A 20,394-nucleotide genomic window follows, 5' to 3' on the forward strand; every position below is an offset into this window, starting at 1 on the left:
TTCTCCATAATTAAGAGTCTGTTCCTTGGTTTGACTCTCCCTTTTTCTGCCTTTGCTCCTTTGTTTTGTTTCTGAAATTCTGAAATCATATGGTATTTTTCTTTTTCTGACTAGCTTATTTTGCTTAGCATAATACTCTTTATTTAAATACAAATCATATTATTATTTTATTACAGTCTTCCTTTTCTTTCTAGAATAGTTTGTGACATTTCCACTATTTTTAAACCAGATTTATAATACTTATTTAGATGTCCTTATTAGCTCACCTTACTTAGCCTTATAATATTTGCACTTTAAATTTTCTTTTTTTTTAAGTTTATTTATTTTGAGAGAGACATAAAGAGACAGAGAGAGAGAGAGAGAGAGAGAGAGAGAGAGAACATGAGTGGGGAGGGGCACAGAGAGAGGGAAAGAGAGAGAATCCCAAACAGGCTCCTCACTCTCAATGTGGAGCCCAATATAGGGCTCAATCTCATGACTCTGGCATCATGACCTGAGCCAAAATCAAGAGTTGGACGCTTAACCAACTGAGCCACACAAGTGCCCCTAAATTTTATTTTCTGAGTTAGGATAAGTATACTCAAAATCATACTTTGAAATACAGCTGCTAGCACATGTTATTACTTTGTAATAATAATTTTCACTGTCAGCATTCTTGGGTTCCATAGTCTGCCTATACTTCCATTATCCATCTTCATTTACTTTAGTGGTTTCTCCTCTAGTTTCTTCTAGTTGTTTTAATGATAAAATATTTTGTTAGAAAATTCTCTGTGCGTGTGTGTCTTCAGAGTCATTCTTTTATTTTTGTCCCAAACAGAAGATTTTTTTTTCCAAAAAATCCAGCCTGCAAAATGCACCATTCCCTTACTTTCAGGATTGACTTACCTGATTTTTATATTAATTTGATAATTTCAGTAGAATTTGCTTGTTGCTTGGCTAAATTCATATGGACCAGTCTTCTCTGGAAATCTTCTATATTAAACACTAATAAATGCTCTTTTAGCAACAAGCATCTGCTTGACTTTAGGACCCCAGAACCTAAATATACATCACATTTAACATATCATCGCATAGCCTTCCTAAATGAACTTGCCCTGCTTGGAGTTGCAGAGATGTGCTGTTGGCATTAGCATTATATCTCCAGAATAAATCTTAGATAACACATACATGACATGTACAACTTACTTAAGAAATATTTTCATCTCATGTAAAATTGGAGTATTTGACAAGAATAGAATGTGTGTGTATGAGTGTCTATTATATGATTAATAGACATAATGTGCTTAATGCCGTGATTCAAAGATTTTAAATGTTTAATTTATTATTACTCTTGTAATGAAACTTGCTGTTTTTATTTTTCATTACCTTAATTTTACCTTTAAAAATTAACTTCATTTTAATGGCTATATTTCCCCAATAACTGTAATTTTACCCCTCTTTCTAATATCTACAGGAAACTTATATGACCCCAAAATAATTTCAAGATATTCTTGGCACATTAAGATAGGGTATTTGAAGTAGGATGACTACTTTTGGACTTTGAAAATGACATTCAACTCAGAAATGCAGATCTATGTAGTCTTGGACTGATATATACCCCTGTCTGTGTCAAAAACTGTAGACATTCTCTCTGTGACATTTTTACATAATGGAGATCATCATCTCAACGTTTTTGAGCACAGACCTCTCCCTCTTTCTCTACTCTTTGACATGAAGCCTTTAAAGACTTCTCATCAGAGATGTGGATTTTTCATAATACAAAACTAGGGTTTGTTAAATCTGAACACAAACTCCTAGCAACTCTGTGCTTAACATTAGTATTTCACTCACTACAGAAAATATAAATCAGAAAATTGATTAAATATTTTGTGTCAAAAATATGCTGAAGGTCTCTCGTTCTCTCTTTCTCTCACTCTTAAAAATAAAGGAATAAACATTTCTTAAAAAGGGGCACCGTGGCTCAGTGGGTTAAGCCTCCACACCTTGGTTCGTGCTCAGGCCATGATCTCATGGTGTGAGTGAGAGCCCCACTTCAGGCTCTGCACAGACAGCATGGAGCCTGCTTGGGATTCTCTGTCTCCCTCTCTCTCTCTCTGCCCCTCCCCTGCTTGTGCTTTCTCTTTCTCTCTCTCTCAAAAATAAATAAACACTTTTTAAAAATATTCTGGAGGATATTAAAAACCGACTTGTCATAAAAGAGAGAAATTGTATTATTCTTTATTACCCTTGGTAAATCTGTCTGCTAAAGCTTGGGGAGTAGGCTCCCCGGATATATATGTTCACATTCAATCTCTGTGTGTGTATGTGTGCATGTGTGTGTTTTAATGTCAACTTCTATTGTCCATTGTATTTTTGCTACTCAGTAGGGATAGGGATAGGTCAGCTCTCCTTAACCACTCACATCATGACTTACTCTTGTTATCACCCTATAGTGTTTTGGGTCTTAAGGTCAGTGATCCATGTATGCATAAAGGGAACACAACCCCATACTAGAAGGAGGCATTTTATTTTTGTGTCAGAGAAGAGGCATATCTATATCTATATCATCTGTATCTATATATATTTATATCTTTCTAATCTATCTCTACACACACAAACACACACAAATATATATATAAATATATATATGTATAAATATATATATATATATATATATATATATATATATACACATTTACCTATATATAACAATTTAAAGTGTAGAAAGAGGGAATTAGGTTACACTTAACGTCAAAATTAATTTCTGCTTTATCTCCTCTTACAAATGCATGCTTCATTCTAACTTTATGCTGATTCTTTCCTATTGGGAATTGTTGGCTCTATTTATCTCACTTAGTTCACTATAGTCAGCTTCTCTGTATATATTGTAATTTGGCTATCTTTTTTCCTCTTGGGCACTGATGGTTCTATAAAGCATTGGATTTAGCACAAATCCAATTAAAATCAGTGTAATTAGCTATGATTCTTTATGTTCTGTACAAATTGCACTTGTCTTTGTATGAAAAAGGCACTGCATAAATTCTCTTAAGCCTTCATCATTTTGGGGCACGCACTTTCTGTGTCTGCTGGAATGTTTGGTACTAATATTTTCAGTCTTTCTCAGATTCCTTTTGTTCGGAAAAAATACATGACTCAATGCCATGCTTCTTGGCCACAGAAAGCAAAGAATCTGCTTTGTAATGAAAACATAGCCCTTTTGTGAAAGGGTTCAAGAAAATGCTTTTTACAGAAAATGAATAAATAACCTGTGAAAGTCTTCACAATTGAACATTATTAAGTTAAACAGGCTTATTAAGATTCATAAAGCAATTAGAAGCATTAGGGTGAATTCTCTTGTCATTTTCTTGTGCCTGTCCTCATATTAAAGTCAATGGGAACTGTATGCTTTTGGCCCTGGGCAAAATGTGGCCCATTTTGAATAAGAATAGCATCTGCAATTATACTAGCTGAAATAAAAATTAAAAGGTCCATCAACTCTTATGCTTCAGAGCATAAGATTATAACCAGATGGTGCCAGAAAGTTTCTGCTGGGCATGAGGACTCACTAATGGACAGGTGCATTATGACAATTTTCTTTTGGCCTCCCTCCTCATAATGTCTCACACATACACAGACGTGCCAAATATAGGACATCAAAACAAATGGGACATTTGCATTTTAACAGGATGAAATCCTTCCATGGCCTAACAATACTGAGACTTAGAGATCCTAACAGGTGTGGGGAATTTCAATGAAAACATTTTAGAATTGCATCCAACTCAAGGGCACTGCAACTTATATTCTGCTTCTAACCTGGCTGTTTTTGTTTTTACATGCACCCTGGTAATTTACTTTAATCTACATTCACCTCTGGGCATAACAATATGATAAGATCCTTGCTAGGGGAAAGGAAGAACAACTCATTGGAATTTAAAAACCTCTGCACTTAGATGTGAAGAATCAATTAATTGATACATATTCATTAAACATCCACTACTTTCAAAACACTGTAGAAGAAAAATAAGATACCATACTTTACTTCAGGGAACTGAAAATACTTCTTTTGAGCTATGTGAGCTTCAATGGTCTATAAATTTAATAGGAATCCAGAAAATAAAATGTGGACTGAAGCAATCAGGAAATGCCATGACTATGTACCTGAAATTGCAGAGAACTGCCAATAAGCCAGGAGATTCTTATTTGCTCTTATAAATTATAGAGAACCTAAAACTAAAGTTATTTATTTTTATTCTTAAAAGTACAATAAAAATTTCCAGGGTATTGTTTTGTTAATTTTAGTTGTACTATATTATATTATGTATTATATTATAATTTTCTATAATAAAATTATTGAAAAATGTTCGTATTAATTTTCTTTACACTTCATACACCCTGAGGAGTAGAACTGACCCTTGAACAATAGAGCTTTGAATTGCACAGGTCCACTTACATATGGATTTTTTTCAGTAAATACAGTGCAGTCCTGTAAATACATTTTCTCTTCCTTATGATTTCCTTAATAACATTTTATTTTCTCTAGCTTACTTTATTGTAAGGATGTAGTAAATAATCCATAGAGCATACAATATATGTGTTGATGAACTGCTTATGTAATCAGTAAGGCTTCTGGTCAACAGTAGGCTATTACTAGTTAAATTTGGGGGGATTCCAAAGTTATACACGAATTTTTGACTGCATGGGGTCAGGGAGGTCAGCACCCCTAACTCCCATGTTGTTCAAAGGTCATCTGTCATATATTGTACTTATACTGGGGGAGTTTAATCGAACTTTTTTGTATGGATGAGATTAGTATAGTGCTGATTTTATCAATAAACAAATTGTTTTCTAGAGAAAGCTAGCCATATGTTCTTTGTTTTTACCCTCATAAAACCTTGCATTAGAGCATATATTCCCAACACTCAATGTAAAGTTTTATAATTTATTTCTTTAATGCAGTGACCTATTTTGCCACATTAGTAATAAGTGAAGCTGCCCTAAGACTGTTGGTCTGTTTGGACAGATCATAGAAATTTAACACACATTGATTGTATAATAAAAAAAATAAAAAAAATATATTAAAAAAAAGGAAAATATTCTCAGCCTGCAGAGACAACAATTCAGGCTGAATGAAATAGACCTGGCATTTGAAATGAAATCGACCCTGGGATGTATATAATCAAGAGGCCATGCACATTTGACCTTGACTGCATGTGTTGTATACTTGTCACTCAAATAAGTGATGCTCTTGTGCCTATGATTTGATAAACCAAAAATAAAATCAACAACAACCACAAAAGGAATTTATATTTTTATCTGCCTGTTTTGAAATAACTGAAAAACAACAGTAATGTCAAAATATCCTTCTTGAAGTAGTGCATTTCTATTTTGATTACTGGATTCCCCCCCACCGCCCCCCCCCCCCACCTTGGAATGGAATCTGATTACTGATTACGAGTAGATTTCAACTTCTGGTCTTACTGTGCCTCTTGGGGAAATACTATGAAAAATCGTCTTCTTATAGACAATAGTAGTTCCTTAAATAAGAATAAACATATTTTAATACCTCAGATACATCTCTATATCATTTTTCTATGGTGGTCAACTTTATCTGAACAAACACTGTTTTGTCCTTGTTAGATAGGAATTATTTAATTTAGAAAAAAGAACTTCAGGGGTGCCTGGGTGGCTCAGTTGGTTGAGCATCCAACTTTTGATCTCAGTTCACGTCTTGATTTCAAAGTTGTGAGTTTGGACTCTAGGTTGGGCTCCAGGCTGGGTACGAACTTGAGTTATTTTTTGACACCTGTAAAACAAACTAATTAGAACAAAATAATTTGAAAATTATTTTCTATCAGAAAAATAATGTAGTTTTTATGACTGCAGCTTCTGTTTGGTTTTGAATTGTTAGGAAGTCATTTCATTCATTATATTCCAATGTCACAACACCCACAGATGTTTTTCACCAGGGCCATCCTAGGCCCCTTCCCCCATAATCTAAGTTGATTTTTTTTTTTTTAAATTTTTTTTTCAACGTTTTTTATTTATTTTTGGGACAGAGAGAGACAGAGCATGAACGGGGGAGGGGCAGAGAGAGAGGGAGACACAGAATCGGAAACAGGCTCCAGGCTCCGAGCCATCAGCCCAGAGCCTGACGCGGGGCTCGAACTCACGGACCGCGAGATCGTGACCTGGCTGAAGTCGGACGCTTAACCGACTGCGCCACCCAGGCGCCCCTAAGTTGATTTTTAATTAAAATCTTTACATTTTATTTCTGCACAATTTGACTTTTTGATTCCATGTCAGTATTACATATTGTCAGATTCATTTAAAATCTGTATTTAACCATCAATCATGTAAGCTGCCCCTCTCAGTTTCATTGAATTTCAGGCCTTGAAAGACTGGTTTCAATGTGTTCTTTTGTGATAATTTATTTTTTAAAAATGATTGAAGTAGTTTCATAGCTCTTTGCTGCATACTTCTCTTCTTGATTTTTGTAGTTGAACATCACGTTTTAATAATGATTTTCAATTAGAGACAATTGTATTTTCTTCAACTCACATTGTTCCACCACTTAAGAAAATGAAGGCTAGGGACAGCTGCCTGGCTCATTTAGAAGAGCATGTGATCCTAAATATAGACAAAATGTGAGTGTTCAATCATACTCAGAAAATTTTAAATGTAAGGGACGTTAAATTTAGAAGGAACTGGAGTTATTGACATTTATTGACTCTATTTCCCTATCCTTTTCATTTTTTCCAATTTGCTGAACTCATTTATTATATTTATTACCAGTATCTTATGAATTAAACAAGGGCAGCGATGTTATGTGTTAACTGGATGTACAGTTTGCGTATTATATATGTAGTAACAATAACATTACTGAACAAATACTGGTGAAAGACTTGGCAGAATCTATATTTAACCCCACCAAAAAGCCTATTTTCTTGAATTCTTGAAAAACATTTTATGGAGAGGAAATAAAATGAGCAAACAATGAAACAAAATATCAGTTACATGTGAATCTAAACCTCCATTATTCTGAATAATCAAAATATTGAGTATTTAGTAAAAAAAACAAATCTTCCATATCTTTAGAGCTTCTCAGAAATCTGTCACATTTAAAACAAACTAATAGGGGCGCCTGGGTGGCTTGGTCGGTTGGGCGTCTGACTTCGGCTCGGGTCATGATCTCACGGTCCGTGAGTTCGAGCCCCGCATTGGGCTCTGTGCTGACAGCTCAGAGCCTGGAGCCTGTTTCAGATTCTGTGTCTCTCTCTCTGCTCCTCCCCAGTTCATGCTCTGTCTCTCTCTGTCTCAAAAAAAAAAAAAAAAAAAAAAAAAAAAAGTTAAAAAAAAATAAAAAAAAAAGACATTTAAAGCAAACTAATAATCTCTATTTTGTTGAACTTCAATCTCAAAGCCTAGTATCATATAAATATGATCTTAAAATAAACATTTTTTGTATCTTTTTTTACATATATTCACTAAATCTATATTGGCTTCTTGGCATAATGTTTGGGAAATAGCCTGAAAATATATCATTACTGGGGAGAAAGTATCTGGAGTTTGTGGGTGGGAAATGGTTATTAATAGGCCTGGAATCTATTCTCTTCCTTAATCAGGCATTAGGGGGAATGTGGAGATAAGGTAGCTTGATGAAATCTGGTTGTAAACATGTTAATGATAGACTTCCTAGAAGACAAGCTAATGTTTTAATCAAATAGGAGAGCTTGTGTCTAGGGAACACTATTAGCAAGGTATACCTGGGCTGTCTGGGACTATTTATAATACACTAGGAATCTATGAATAATGGGCATGCTCCCCAGAAAACATTAGGCTCTGTAACAATCTGAATATAAAATGAATATATTTTGTGACTAAAAGCTGCTCTCTTTTGCGTAAGTATGGTAGCCACATTAAAGACCTCAGATGTTAAACTGTCATTCCTGATGCCACAAGAAAGGACATGAAGACTGGACCTCTCTCTGATTGATCTGTGCCTCAGTATTACCTCTATCTTTTAAATTGCTGGTAAATTACTGGTAAGATCTCTGCTTCATGTGAACATGACTTGACAACACAATAATTTGTGACATTTCAGCTTTTTGAAAAAGAGAATATTGAACATAAAATATTCATGTGGGTAAGTGTAAGTCAAGTAATCATTTGGGGAACTTAAATTATGAACCTCAAATTAGCTGAATCCCACTTATTTTGATTGAGCATGTTCTATGGAGTAGGCATTACATTAAGTATTATTGAGGCCATGAAGTAGAGCCTCTGCTTTCCAGATACTCACAAGCTAATGCTAGAAGGCCTCAATAAACAACTCAAACTCATGGTAAAAGTGGATTCTCCAACAAAGGTGCTGTTGAAGATCAAAAAGGGAGAAGATGCATTATCACTTGAAAAGTCTCATGGCAGAACTCTGACATGGGTTTTGCCTTTATAAATGATTTTAAGTTTACGTAAGGTATGAAATTCTTCCCTTCTCCCCTTGTAGGTTTGTTTGGTTTTTTTTTTTGTTTTGTTTTTTTTTCTGATCTAATATTTAAACTGATGTAAGATAGATTAATAGGATAAAAGCCAATTTCATATGTATAGGAGCCCCAAAGACATGAATGCCAGAGACCACCAGGCAGTTGAGGATTATATGCCATCCAGAGCTCACTGAAGCAGTGAGGGGTATGGAGCCCCAAAGGGGAGAAAGACAATTCACAGGAAGATAAGAACAAATGTTTAGTAAATGAATGTTTGCCATGCCATGCGGATGAATCTTCTTGATAAAAAATTTATCTTTGGTATTAGCTCTCTCTCGGTATAGGCCTCTACCTAAATTCTTTCAGGAATTTAAGAGGAAGGTAAACAGCTCTTTCTGAGTCTATTGGTCCTTGATTGTCTTCAGCTCAAAATAATCCACATGCCAAAATGGCATATTTTGGGTCAAATATATTGTTCCCCCTCATTTGATAAATAGAAATGCAGGATAAAAGTGTCCTAGCTAGGGGAGGGGGGCATCTGGGTGGCTTGGTTGGTTGAGACTCTTGATTTTGGCTCAGGTCATTATCCCATGATTGTGGGTTCAAGCCCCATATAGGACTCTGTGCTGAGCATATAGTCTTCTTGAGATTCTCTCTCTCCCTCTGCCCCTCTCCCAGGCTCTCATACACACACACTCTCTCAATCTCTCTCTGTCTCTCTCTCAAGTTAAAAAAAGTGTGGTAGCTGGGAAGGATTGTTAAGGTGAAGAGGAATATATAGGACTCTAATAAGATATTTAAATCACCTTTTAGCTCCACTAAAATTTACTTCTATGTATGCTTTTTAAAAAAGTTTTAAACCTAAACTAAATAACGTTGAGTATATTTTTATGATATACATATGTGTTGCCTATGAGAATAGATCAACTATGATATGGTATAAAATAGTGACATTCAACCAGTTATATCCCATATTTAAATCATTCAGACTTTTCATTCAGTTAAATATATTATTGAGTTTATCAACTGAACAGCTCAGGATAACTCAGTAAATTACATCAATCACAAAGATATTATAATATCACAGAGAAACAATTCAATTTGTCATTCTGTTATAAATTAGGATACTTCCTGTAATGAAAACCTAATCCAAAACAGAGAAAATACCAAGGGAACTTAGCAATACGCATACCTGAATGGTCCAGAAGGAGGGATATATTTTGGGTTAGCTTGATTCAGTATCTCCTCTATAGCATCAAGTTCTCACTGTCCTTTGATCTCTTTGCACAGCCTTCTATAGTATCAGGTTTATGATACAACTGTTGTCTCTCAAGCTGATAAAACATTTACAGGAAAGTACTACTGTTTCTTTCAGAAGGTTATGGAGATTGACCTTGGGCAGTTAGTGCGCAAGTAACCATTTTCCTAGCACATTATTAGCGTGAGTGAGTTCATTCCATTGGTTTACCAGGCCTGGGTGACACCAGTAAATCACTGTGATATGTTTAGAACCACTAGGTTAACCCTCGGAGCTGGTGGTAGGATCAATTGCCCCTGCCGTCAGCACCATTCCACAACTGTAGGACTAATACCCAGTAGGGAATAGGTACCCTGAGTTTTGTAAAATAATCGCAGGCACTTCCACTTTGCATATTCCTTAAAGCAAAATTTATCTTTAAGTGCAGTGGGCTTCATAATAAAAATAAAGACTGGGGAATAAGTAAGTCAGCATCTAATCCTTAAAATTAATTGACTGATTAATTTATTCATTTTTCACTGGGAAAATATTTATTAGATAACTTCTTGCCAGGCATTCTATCCAGGTTCTGAAAGAAGATTCCTTTCTAGTGCTTTTGTCACATAATGAGAGAGTATGGAAAGATGTAAGGCTTGAGGAAAAGGCACAAGTCTGAATTTAGTAAGCCTCACCTGTCCTATATAAGCAGAGGAAGGGATAAAGCTCAAGAGAGAGAACAATGCAGAGGTTAAATGTTAGAAAACAAAAGGCTATGTCTGAAACAAGCAACAGAGTTTCAAGAATGAGGCCAATACACTAGAAATGAGAAGCAATAAAAACAATAAGAAATCCAAATATGATTGATTTTTACACTTTTAGAGTCTTTGATAACTTTTCTTGAAAACAAAAACATTTTCAATGTAGGATGGAGTTAGCAGGCAGATTGCAGTGAATAATGAAGTAACTGTGAGGGGAGAATATATTCTAATTCAAGAAGAATGGCTAAGATGGAAACATCTTACGTTAAAGTAGTGGTTGCTAGGAACAAAGGGGAGAAATAGAAGCCCCTTTATTTCCTAAGAGGGAAGAACCAAGAAATTTGCCCTTTGAAAATATAAGGACAGAATATAATTGATGGATAAAGGTTGATAAGGAGGGGGAAAATACAGACATTCAGAGCACAAGTATAGAAACAAGTTTCTGTTGTTGTTCACAAGAGAATTAACCCTCCTCAACACTGAAGTTGGATGGAAGGTGGTACAGATTGGATTGCTAACATAGGGAGACTACAAGGAGTTGGGGGATTATTTTCAAGAAGATCATATTATCTCTGCATGTTTAGCAACATCAATTCACCAAAAATGATGGAGATAACAGAGGCTGAAGCAAATCTTTTAGAATATGAGATGGACATCTCAGAACTTTCAGATGGACCAAGTACAAGGCAGTAATATAATAGAGGTGTCATATCAATCCTGAATTGTATATCTTGGACTGTTATGGACAAGAAATATGTTCTGGTTTTGTGTAAGACACTGTTCTGTGGACTTTTGTGTCAGAAGTTGAAGCTGTATTGGTTGTAACAAATATTCTGTGGAAGGACAAGGGTAAAGCCTGTAGACTAGAAGAGCAGGTACTGTGATTGGCATTGCCTTATACCAGTGCATAAACAGGAGAACTATTACCAAAAGAAGGTAGCAGTGCTAGACACAAGATAGATGTCCAATTTGTAGATTTTAAATTTACAGTGTAAATGGTTAATATTTTTCAATGCTAACAAAGAGAATTTCCTGTGTGCCAGAGTTTCTCTAAACACTTTGTATTAGTTAACTTTGATTCCCCTGAAGTAGGTTCTATTACTTCCGCATTTTCCAGGTGAGAGAACCAAAGCATACAGAGGTAAATAATTTGTTCAAAATTATATTATGACAGAGCAAAGATTTAAAACCAGCGAGTCTAGATCTAGACTCCATGCTTTTTAACTACTACATCATTCTCTCTCTCTCTCTCCCTCTCTGTCTCTCTCTCTCTCTCTCTGTCTCTCACTCTCTTCCTCTCTGTGTCTCTCTCTCCCTCTCTCAGTAACTATTTCAGGGAATGAAACAAACATTTGAGATGTAAAATTATTGCTTGACATTTTTAATGATTGTGGTGGAATCATTCTACATAGCCAAATGTTGCTTTTTAAATTTTTTTTTCCCAGTAGTGTTCAAGAACAGATTCTTGCATTACATAGGGTAGATGGCTTCTGTGATGAAGGGATTGTGTTCTGTTGGGTATACAAAGCAGAAAAACAAGGAGAAATGAATTGATGGGTTGGAGAGGGCTAGCAATAGAATTATTGGATTTTTTGGGTGATATTATACAGATTGCATAGGAAAGGAAATTCATACAAGGGAGCGATGATAATTTTGAAGAAAATTGTGGGTGAAGGTACAGGAAGACTAAGAGGAATAGGAAATAAGTGAACTGTAAAAATAAGAGGGAAGGATATCAGATTTTTACTTTAAGCATGGAAAGTTATGATAAAATTCATATTGTAGCTATGGTCATTGAAGAAGAAGAGAAGCTGTGGTCATTGAAGTAGAAGAGGTAAGGACACTACAGGGGGGAGACTGTTGTATTAGCATTGGATTTTTATTGAGGTTGTTTGAAAAAAACAATTACGTTGAACTTAGTGGCAACTAAAGCAGTTTATTTCACTGATAGAAAATTTTGTGTATCCACAGGATGACTTAAAACGTGATTCTGTAAATGTCTAGTTTTTATCCATTAGTACATCTTTTAATGATTATAGTAACAATGAAAAGGTCTGAGTTTTCTTTGTTAGAATGAAAGCTTTAAAGGTAGATAGAAGGTCTTTCTTTAATTTTGCTTGCACAAGCTAAGCACACACATTTGTTCTTTCCCAGGTTTGATGTTATGATCAACATAATGGAGGGTAAAATGGTGATGTAGGAAGATAAAATTTTGAATATAGACAAACTTGATTTTAAAAAATTGCTCTTAATCTTTCTTAGCCTCTGTTTTTCTCACTGTTATGTGAAGGTATGTATTATGGCAAACACTGTTGATTGTCTATCCAATAGCATCTTCTCACTCCCTTATAGCTAACAGAATCAGTTCCCCACAGTAGAGATCAAGTGTATTAAAAATTCCCTTCATTAGCCTCCCTTGTATCTATAGTTTGGTTATTGGACCAATCATGGCCAGTTATCTTGAGAGGCCTGTGTGGTGGAAGGCTTCTGGAAAAGATGGTTCAAGATAAACCAGAGGGAAAAAAAAAAATAAAATAAAAGAACTACCTTTGTTCCCTGTATGGTTTGGACAATGTCCTTTTAGGTTTGATGCTGGGTATTTCTGTAGCCATTATATAAACAGAAGGAGATATTATTACTGATATACTGAGAATGGAAAGTTGAAAATAACCCAGAAATACATACCTCAGACATATTATTAAGTGCACTAATTGTACATTTTGTTGTAATCCATTTAATAAAGTACTTTATTACTTGCAGCTAAATATCCTAAGTGATAGAAATTTACATGACAAAGGGAATGTAAATTACACTGGTAGCGCAGTTGATATTGATTATTGAAAAATGATTTTTTTATGTATTTCATGCAAGGTAGATTTAAATACAAATTACAAAAGTAGCCTTATACAATTCATCATCTCATCATGATCTATGTACTATCTAAAATTAAATGATTAATCTGCCTTTTAAAGCAATCTAATGTAATATTGGCTGATAATAAGGCATTTACCAGGGGAAAAAAATCGAAAAGTGTCTGAATTAGAGTTAAAGGAAAAGTAAAGTGGTTGAGTGGTTATACTTACATAAATTTAAAAGAGGACACATTTTCAGTCAAACAGTAAGAGTTTTGGTTTAAAAAATAAAGATACTGGGGGCGCCTCAGTGGCCCAGTCGGTCAAGTATCTGATTCTTGATTTAGGCTCAAGTCATGATCTCACGGTTCATGAGTTCAAGCCCCAGGTTGGGCTCTGTGCTGTCAGTGCAGAACCTTCTTGGGATTCTCCCTGCCCACCCCCACCCCTGCCTCTCTCCTGCTTCCATGCAGTAGTCTCTCTCTCTCTCTCTCTCTCTCTTTAAATAAATAAATAAACAATAAAAAATAAAAATAAATAAAAAATAGGTTAAATAGACAACTAGATAAGATAGATGATAGATCGATAGATAGATAGATAGATCATAAATGTTTTTATCATACACACACATACAAAGAGAACAGGAGGAAAATTTGATGGCAAAAAAAAAAGTAAGGCTATATGTAGATAAATCTGTCTTCAAAAATTACTGCAAGGTGCTTTTTCTGTTCATTTTTTTAAAAATTAACACCACCTTACTCTTCCTAAATAATGGTTATACATTTTCGTATACTGTTAATTTACATATAAAGGTAAAAATGCATAATTTATCATTTATCATCATTTAATATATGATTACAAATTATACCATTTGCATTGAAAATTAAATCATTTTCTTTCTTTTTTTTCAAAATATCTCATTCTACATTTTAAACACAAACTTAAGAAGCAGTTAACAATGACACCTTTTACTCCATAGCTTTGAAGTGGAAAATTAGAATATGGTTAGAGGCTCTGTGCTACACAACAACCTTTTTAATGCTCCAGCTTGAACTATAGATCCTTAGGCAAGCAGAGTAAATGTGCTATTTGGGGGCCTCCGGCCCACTTCTAGGAAGATGATGGGCTAATCATTTCAGGGAAAATGTCAGAGTGTTTTCCCAGCAGATATTGATAACAACACAGCACAGCTGCAAATATAAATGCCTCCATTCTTCCAACTATGAGTTGAGCCCTGAGTCAGTTATACTTCCTTCCCTAAGCCCTTTGAAATTTGGGGTTTGATACATAAAGATTGGCCCATGCCTCTATTAAACTAGTAGATATTATACAGTGTGATTAATAAAGGCAAGGATGCTACCTCCCCTAAACATTAAGCTCCTACTTACTTGAAAGTTTGTAATTGTAAAGTTATTGATATTGTTAACTAAAATGCCTTCTTCTAGGATAGATAATTCACATATTTCTCATATCAGTTCATAGTATAATCAAATAAGAAAAGGTATGTTCCCATGGAAACTTAGGAAGACTAAGTTCACCATATTTGCATAAATACCTCTAAGGGATTTTTTCATGAGCCCAGGAAAATCCTGAACTCAACATTAAGTTGATTAATTAACCTGAATATTGGAAATCCTCAGGAGTCACATATATATATGTTTCTTTCTGTATACATGAGTTCATTGTGTTTGCATTGGAGAAAAGCTTAAGGTCATTGAATTGTTTTATTTTTATTTTTTTAAGTAATCTCTACACCCAAGATCAAGAGTCCCATTCTCTATTGACTGAGCCAACCAAGAGCCCCTGGACTGTTTGAATTTAGAATTAAATATTTTAATGTTGAGTGTAACTTTGTATCTGAGAATGTTTATATAGATTTTTATTAAGACAAATTTTGTTGGGGGCACCTGGGTGGTTCAGTCAGTTAAGCGTCTGACTTTGACTCAGGTCATGATCTCACAGTTTGTGGGGTCGAGCCTCACATCAGTCTCTGTGCTGACAGCTCAGGGCCTGAAGCCTACTTTGGATCCTGTGTCTCCCTCTCTCTCTGCCCCTCCTCGTTCATGCTCTGTCCTTCTCTCTAAAATAAATAAATATTTTAACAAAAGACAAATTCTGTTGACTAATAATCAACATATATATTACAAAGTATTTCATATTGCCTTCCATTATCTACCTTTCCAGCCAGAGATGTTTTGTGGTGAAATCAGCCTTTGCTTCTTTTTGTTGACATATGACTTTGAAATTTACTTCTTGGGGGCACCTGGGTGGCTCAGTTGATTAATTGATCAGCTTTTGATTTCAGTTCAGGTCATGATCTCACAGTTGGTGAGATTGAGCCCTAGGTGGGGCTCTGCACTAACAGTGCAGAGTCTACTTGAGATTCTCTCTCTCCCTCTCTCTCTGCCCCTCCCCCACTTGCTCTCTCTCTCTCTCTCTCTTTCTCTTTCCTCTCCTTCTCTTTCAAAATAAATTAATAATCAGAAAAAAGAGTAATTTACTTATTGACTGCTAGATGGAATGAATGTGTTGAGGGGTGTGGATTAAAGATTATTCCTTCAAACTGTCAAACGTAAACCACAGCTATAAAATCCTCTCTGATTACCCATTAAAAAGATTGTTTATACCCATATTATTTTTTTACTTAAACTATATTTTACTTCTTTCTCTTTCTAGCTGATTTAAATCCAATCTTCTTTCATATCACTTTAAATTTTTTTAACGTTTATTTATTATTGAAACAGAGAGTCAGAGCATGAGCAGGGGAGGGGCAGAGGGAGAAGGAGACACAGAATCTAAAGGAGGCTCCAGGCTCTGAGCTGTCAGCACAGAGCCCGACACGGGGCTGGAACTCACACACTGCAAGGTCATGAACCTCAGCTGAAGTCAGAGGCTTAACCGACTGGGCCACCCAGGTGCCCATCATATCACTTCTATAGTAATTAACATGGTATTGAGCACTTTAAATTAAAGTGCTTAATATATGTATATTGAATTAAATTAAGGATGTCATAAAGTTGAATGGAAAATTGATCCAAGAGGCAAAGGGCTGTATTCTCTTCCTGACTCTGCCTCTAATAAACAGTGTATTGTCTACTTTTGTCTTATTTGATTTTATTTGATTTTTTACTATTACTATAGTTTTAGACTGGCTTTGCCTTAAAAAAATCTTGAATGAAGAAAAAATCTTGGATATAGACTGGATCTATAATCTGAGGTCTTATTATGTTGGCTACTATTTTATTAAATATTACCTCTGTTCTATCTGTTCTATAGAAAGTAGTGAAAATCCTAGGAGAGGAATTTTGAGAGTCTTGATATGATCTCTATGCCATTTAATTTTTTTTATTGAAAATTACCTTTTTTGGGGGGCCACATTCTCAGATAATGTTGGAAGGTCACTAATTTGTTGTTTGTTTGTTTGTTTGTTTGTTTGTTTGTTTGTTTTGAATGTATTCATCCTAAATGGTTGAGTAGAAGTGGGGTAGGGTGGAATGTGATCTATCTTGATCATAGAATTCTCATAATTCCATTTGTTATTCCATTTATTCTCTGTCATTGTTCAAATAATTGATCCTGCATCATCTATGTTACTTATTTCTTTTGCAAATTCTGTCATTTGCATTTATTATATTTTAATTTTTTGTTCAATATTTCTTTGTGAAAGAGAGAGAGAGAGAGATGCAGAATGTGATTGAGGGAGGGGCAGAGAGAGAGGGAGACAAAATCTGAAGTAGTCTCCAAGCTGTCAGCACAGAGTCCAAAGATGCGGGACTTGAACTCATGAACCATGAGATCATGACCTGAGCCGAAGTCAGATGTTTAACTGACTGAGCCACCCAGGCACCCCTCTGTCACTTGCATTTACAACTCAAACTTGGAGCATTGAAATCAGCCATCCTCCTCACATCAGTTTCATTAATAAACGGGTCAGTCTGAGTCCATTCAAAATATCTATTTACTCAAAAAATTAAATCCAAAATCAGTCTTCTGAAGACAGTAATTCTACCCAGAAGTTATCATGGTATCAGTTCAACATCTAACTATTGTGATCAGTTAGCCACCCTTCAGTTGTTGATAGGTTCATAAAGTTTTTTTCTTAGATCTCAGATTCTATACATTTCTGACACTTGCTCTTTCATAATATATTTTATAATTGTTTTTCGTCTACAATAATTGTCACTTCAAAATTCAGTTAAAAAGTCTTTCTTTTTTTATATATCTAAATCTTTTGCAGCTATTTGATTAATTCAAGGAAACTTTCCTACTTTTTTATGATTACCTCTCTACCTGTAAACTCAACAATTTCCGAGATTAGACTTTCTCTGTAGAAATCATCTCATTTGTTTTTAAAAAATAAAACAAACTGACAACAACAACGACAACAGCAACAGCACTAGTCCCTTTAATTTTTGACACCTGTCTGAACCTCATTCATTCTTCTGGGTCCTGCAATTGTTTATAATGCATAAGATACCTTATTCTTCTTAAAGCCTTAGAAATATTTAATTATAAATTTAACATAGGTTATCTTTTGACATTACTCTTGTGATTCCTTTCAGGTGTGTTTAGTTGGACTCTAGTAAACTTGAGTACATCCTTATCTTTTTATATATACTCACCAGATTCATTCTTTGTTCTTTCCAATGCTAACACCATCTCCTGAACCATATATTTCTTATGTTCATTTGAAACATGCATCAATTTCTTCTGTTTGTTGCTTAACATTCTATACTGTTCCCATGCCAACCTGAATCCCATTACCAAGGCATTTCAAGTACAGAAGTAAAGACCTTATTTACTGAGTATAGGCTTTGTTTACTAATATATTGCTTATTGGATTGTGAAAATGGCATTCAAATTTTCCTTTACCTTGGTCAGCTCACATGCTGAAATTCTTAAAAGTGCTTGTTGTACATCTTACTCAGTGTTATATAAAATTCACCATATTCTGAGTTATCAATGTGTAGGAACATGAATACACAATAGTGATAGCAGTTAGAATTTAGGTTAGATGTGCAGAGATCAAAGCCTACACACAGTTACTGGTATAATTTGTCCTCAATAATGTTGAAATAGATGAAGGGGAATTGATTTTGGTATTATAATTTTAATGATACAAATAATATTATCACTATATGACACCAAATTTTAAAAGATGAAAAATACCTACACTGTTCTTTCAGCTCTTCTGGCACATAAACCTACCTTTAAAAAAATCCTCAGTCATCTATGTTCTATAATGTTAATGGAAGTCCTAAAGGCAAATGAAAACCTCCATTTTTTCCAATATAAGCTCTGTTCACTATGCTGCAGCTACCATATACCAAATAGCCTTAACCTCTCTACATCCTGTTTCAATCCAAAATAGCCATCCATACGTTTAATCTTACAGCAAATTTTTTTGGAAACTTAAGATAACTTAATAACTTTTTACCAATTTCTAACCAAGTGAGAAATGGGACTATATGAGTACTAAAAAGAATATGGTCTTTTTAGTATAGGCAGTATTTGACCCGAACAGGGCTTAAGACTCAAACTGAAAATGAGTCATATTGAAAATGATTTCCAGGGTGCCTGGGTGGCTCAGTCACTTAAGCATCCAACTCTTGATTTTGGCTCTGGGCATGATCTCATGGTTAGTGAGATCAAGCCCCACGTCAGGCTCTGCACTGGCAGTGTGGAGCCTGCTTGGGATTCTCTCTCTCCCTCTCTCTCTGCCCCTCCCACCTCTCAAAATAAATAAATAAACATTTGAAAAAAGAAAGAAAAAAAAAAAAGACAGTGATTTCTCCCCACCATTTTCTTTAAACTCATTAGACTGGAATTTTAGTGCCCACCTGTTCAGAGATACCCCAACTACTACATCAAGCCCCACTGACAAATGATGAAGATAATTCTCTCCTTTCACCCTTCCTCTCTACCTGGATCTGACACTCCCCTCCCCTACATAGAGACAGCAGGCAGCCAGGCATCAGCAGCAGGGGGATGACACAACAGCAGCCAGCCCCAGATGTGCTCTCCTTCCCCCACAGGCGGGGTGTATTACACCATTAACATGTGGCGGGCTGGGAGATCTTTTTCCTCTGAGCTCCTAATTCCCCTCTTCAACATTAACAGACATGTGACAATAAGCAGGATCCTGCAACAAAGAGCAGCCAGGACTAGGTAGCCCCTTTGTTTCTGTAGGCTGGAGATTCTTTCCCTGTTTCTCAGGGTAGCAGGTGGCCCAGCCTAGAGAAACTACATCTGCTCCCTCAGGCAGGAAGATCAGGGACTAGTGGGAGCCCCTAGCACCGCCAAGCACAAATACAATCAAGCTTGATGAATCAAGCACAAAAACATAGCACAGCAATGGCTCCGAAAATTAAATTGTCGTTGGAACCATAGCCCACAGATGTAGGCCAGAACCTATGTGTTAAACTTACAGTTAAAGATTTAAGTAAGGCTCAGAATTCCTTCATAATAGGGGAAAAATATCCATATGCAAGAGGAAATACCTTCACACCAAAATCCAGGAGAACCATAACTTATATGAGAAAAAGCAATTAACTAATGCCAATATGTAACTGAATCAGTTACTGGAATTATCTGACAAGGTGGAATTAGAGTAACCTTAGTTTGCACTGCTGTGCTCTAAAGTCAGTATTCTCTTGGGGGCAACTGGGCAGGAATACATTCCTTAAAGTGGTAGTGGGATTTTCCCTGAAGGGATTTGCTTATCTTGGGTCATAATTACTATCATTCAGGAAAGGCTGATGAGCAAGTAATGAGGACTGTTGAGGTAGGGCTTAAATTAAAGACAGGGTGACACTTGTCTCTGGGACTTGATTCTCAAAATGTAGTCTGAGAAGTAGGCACGCACTAAACACTGTCTCTGCAACAGGTGGAAGCAACTATCCTCAGGCATCCACATTTCCTTGTGGTGTTTGGCTTGCAGGTGGTAACTTCTGGGACAGGAACTCTTCTCACAGCCTGATTTTTTTTTTTTTTTTTAGTCCCTTATGATCCTTCTGCATTGTTCAATCCGTGCTCTGGTAACCCTTAATGCTTGTGACATTTTGATTGATTGCAGGCAGTTAAAACAT

The sequence above is a fragment of the Panthera leo genome, chromosome A3 (assembly GCF_018350215.1).
Source record: "Panthera leo isolate Ple1 chromosome A3, P.leo_Ple1_pat1.1, whole genome shotgun sequence".
NCBI classification, from domain to species: domain Eukaryota; kingdom Metazoa; phylum Chordata; class Mammalia; order Carnivora; family Felidae; genus Panthera; species Panthera leo.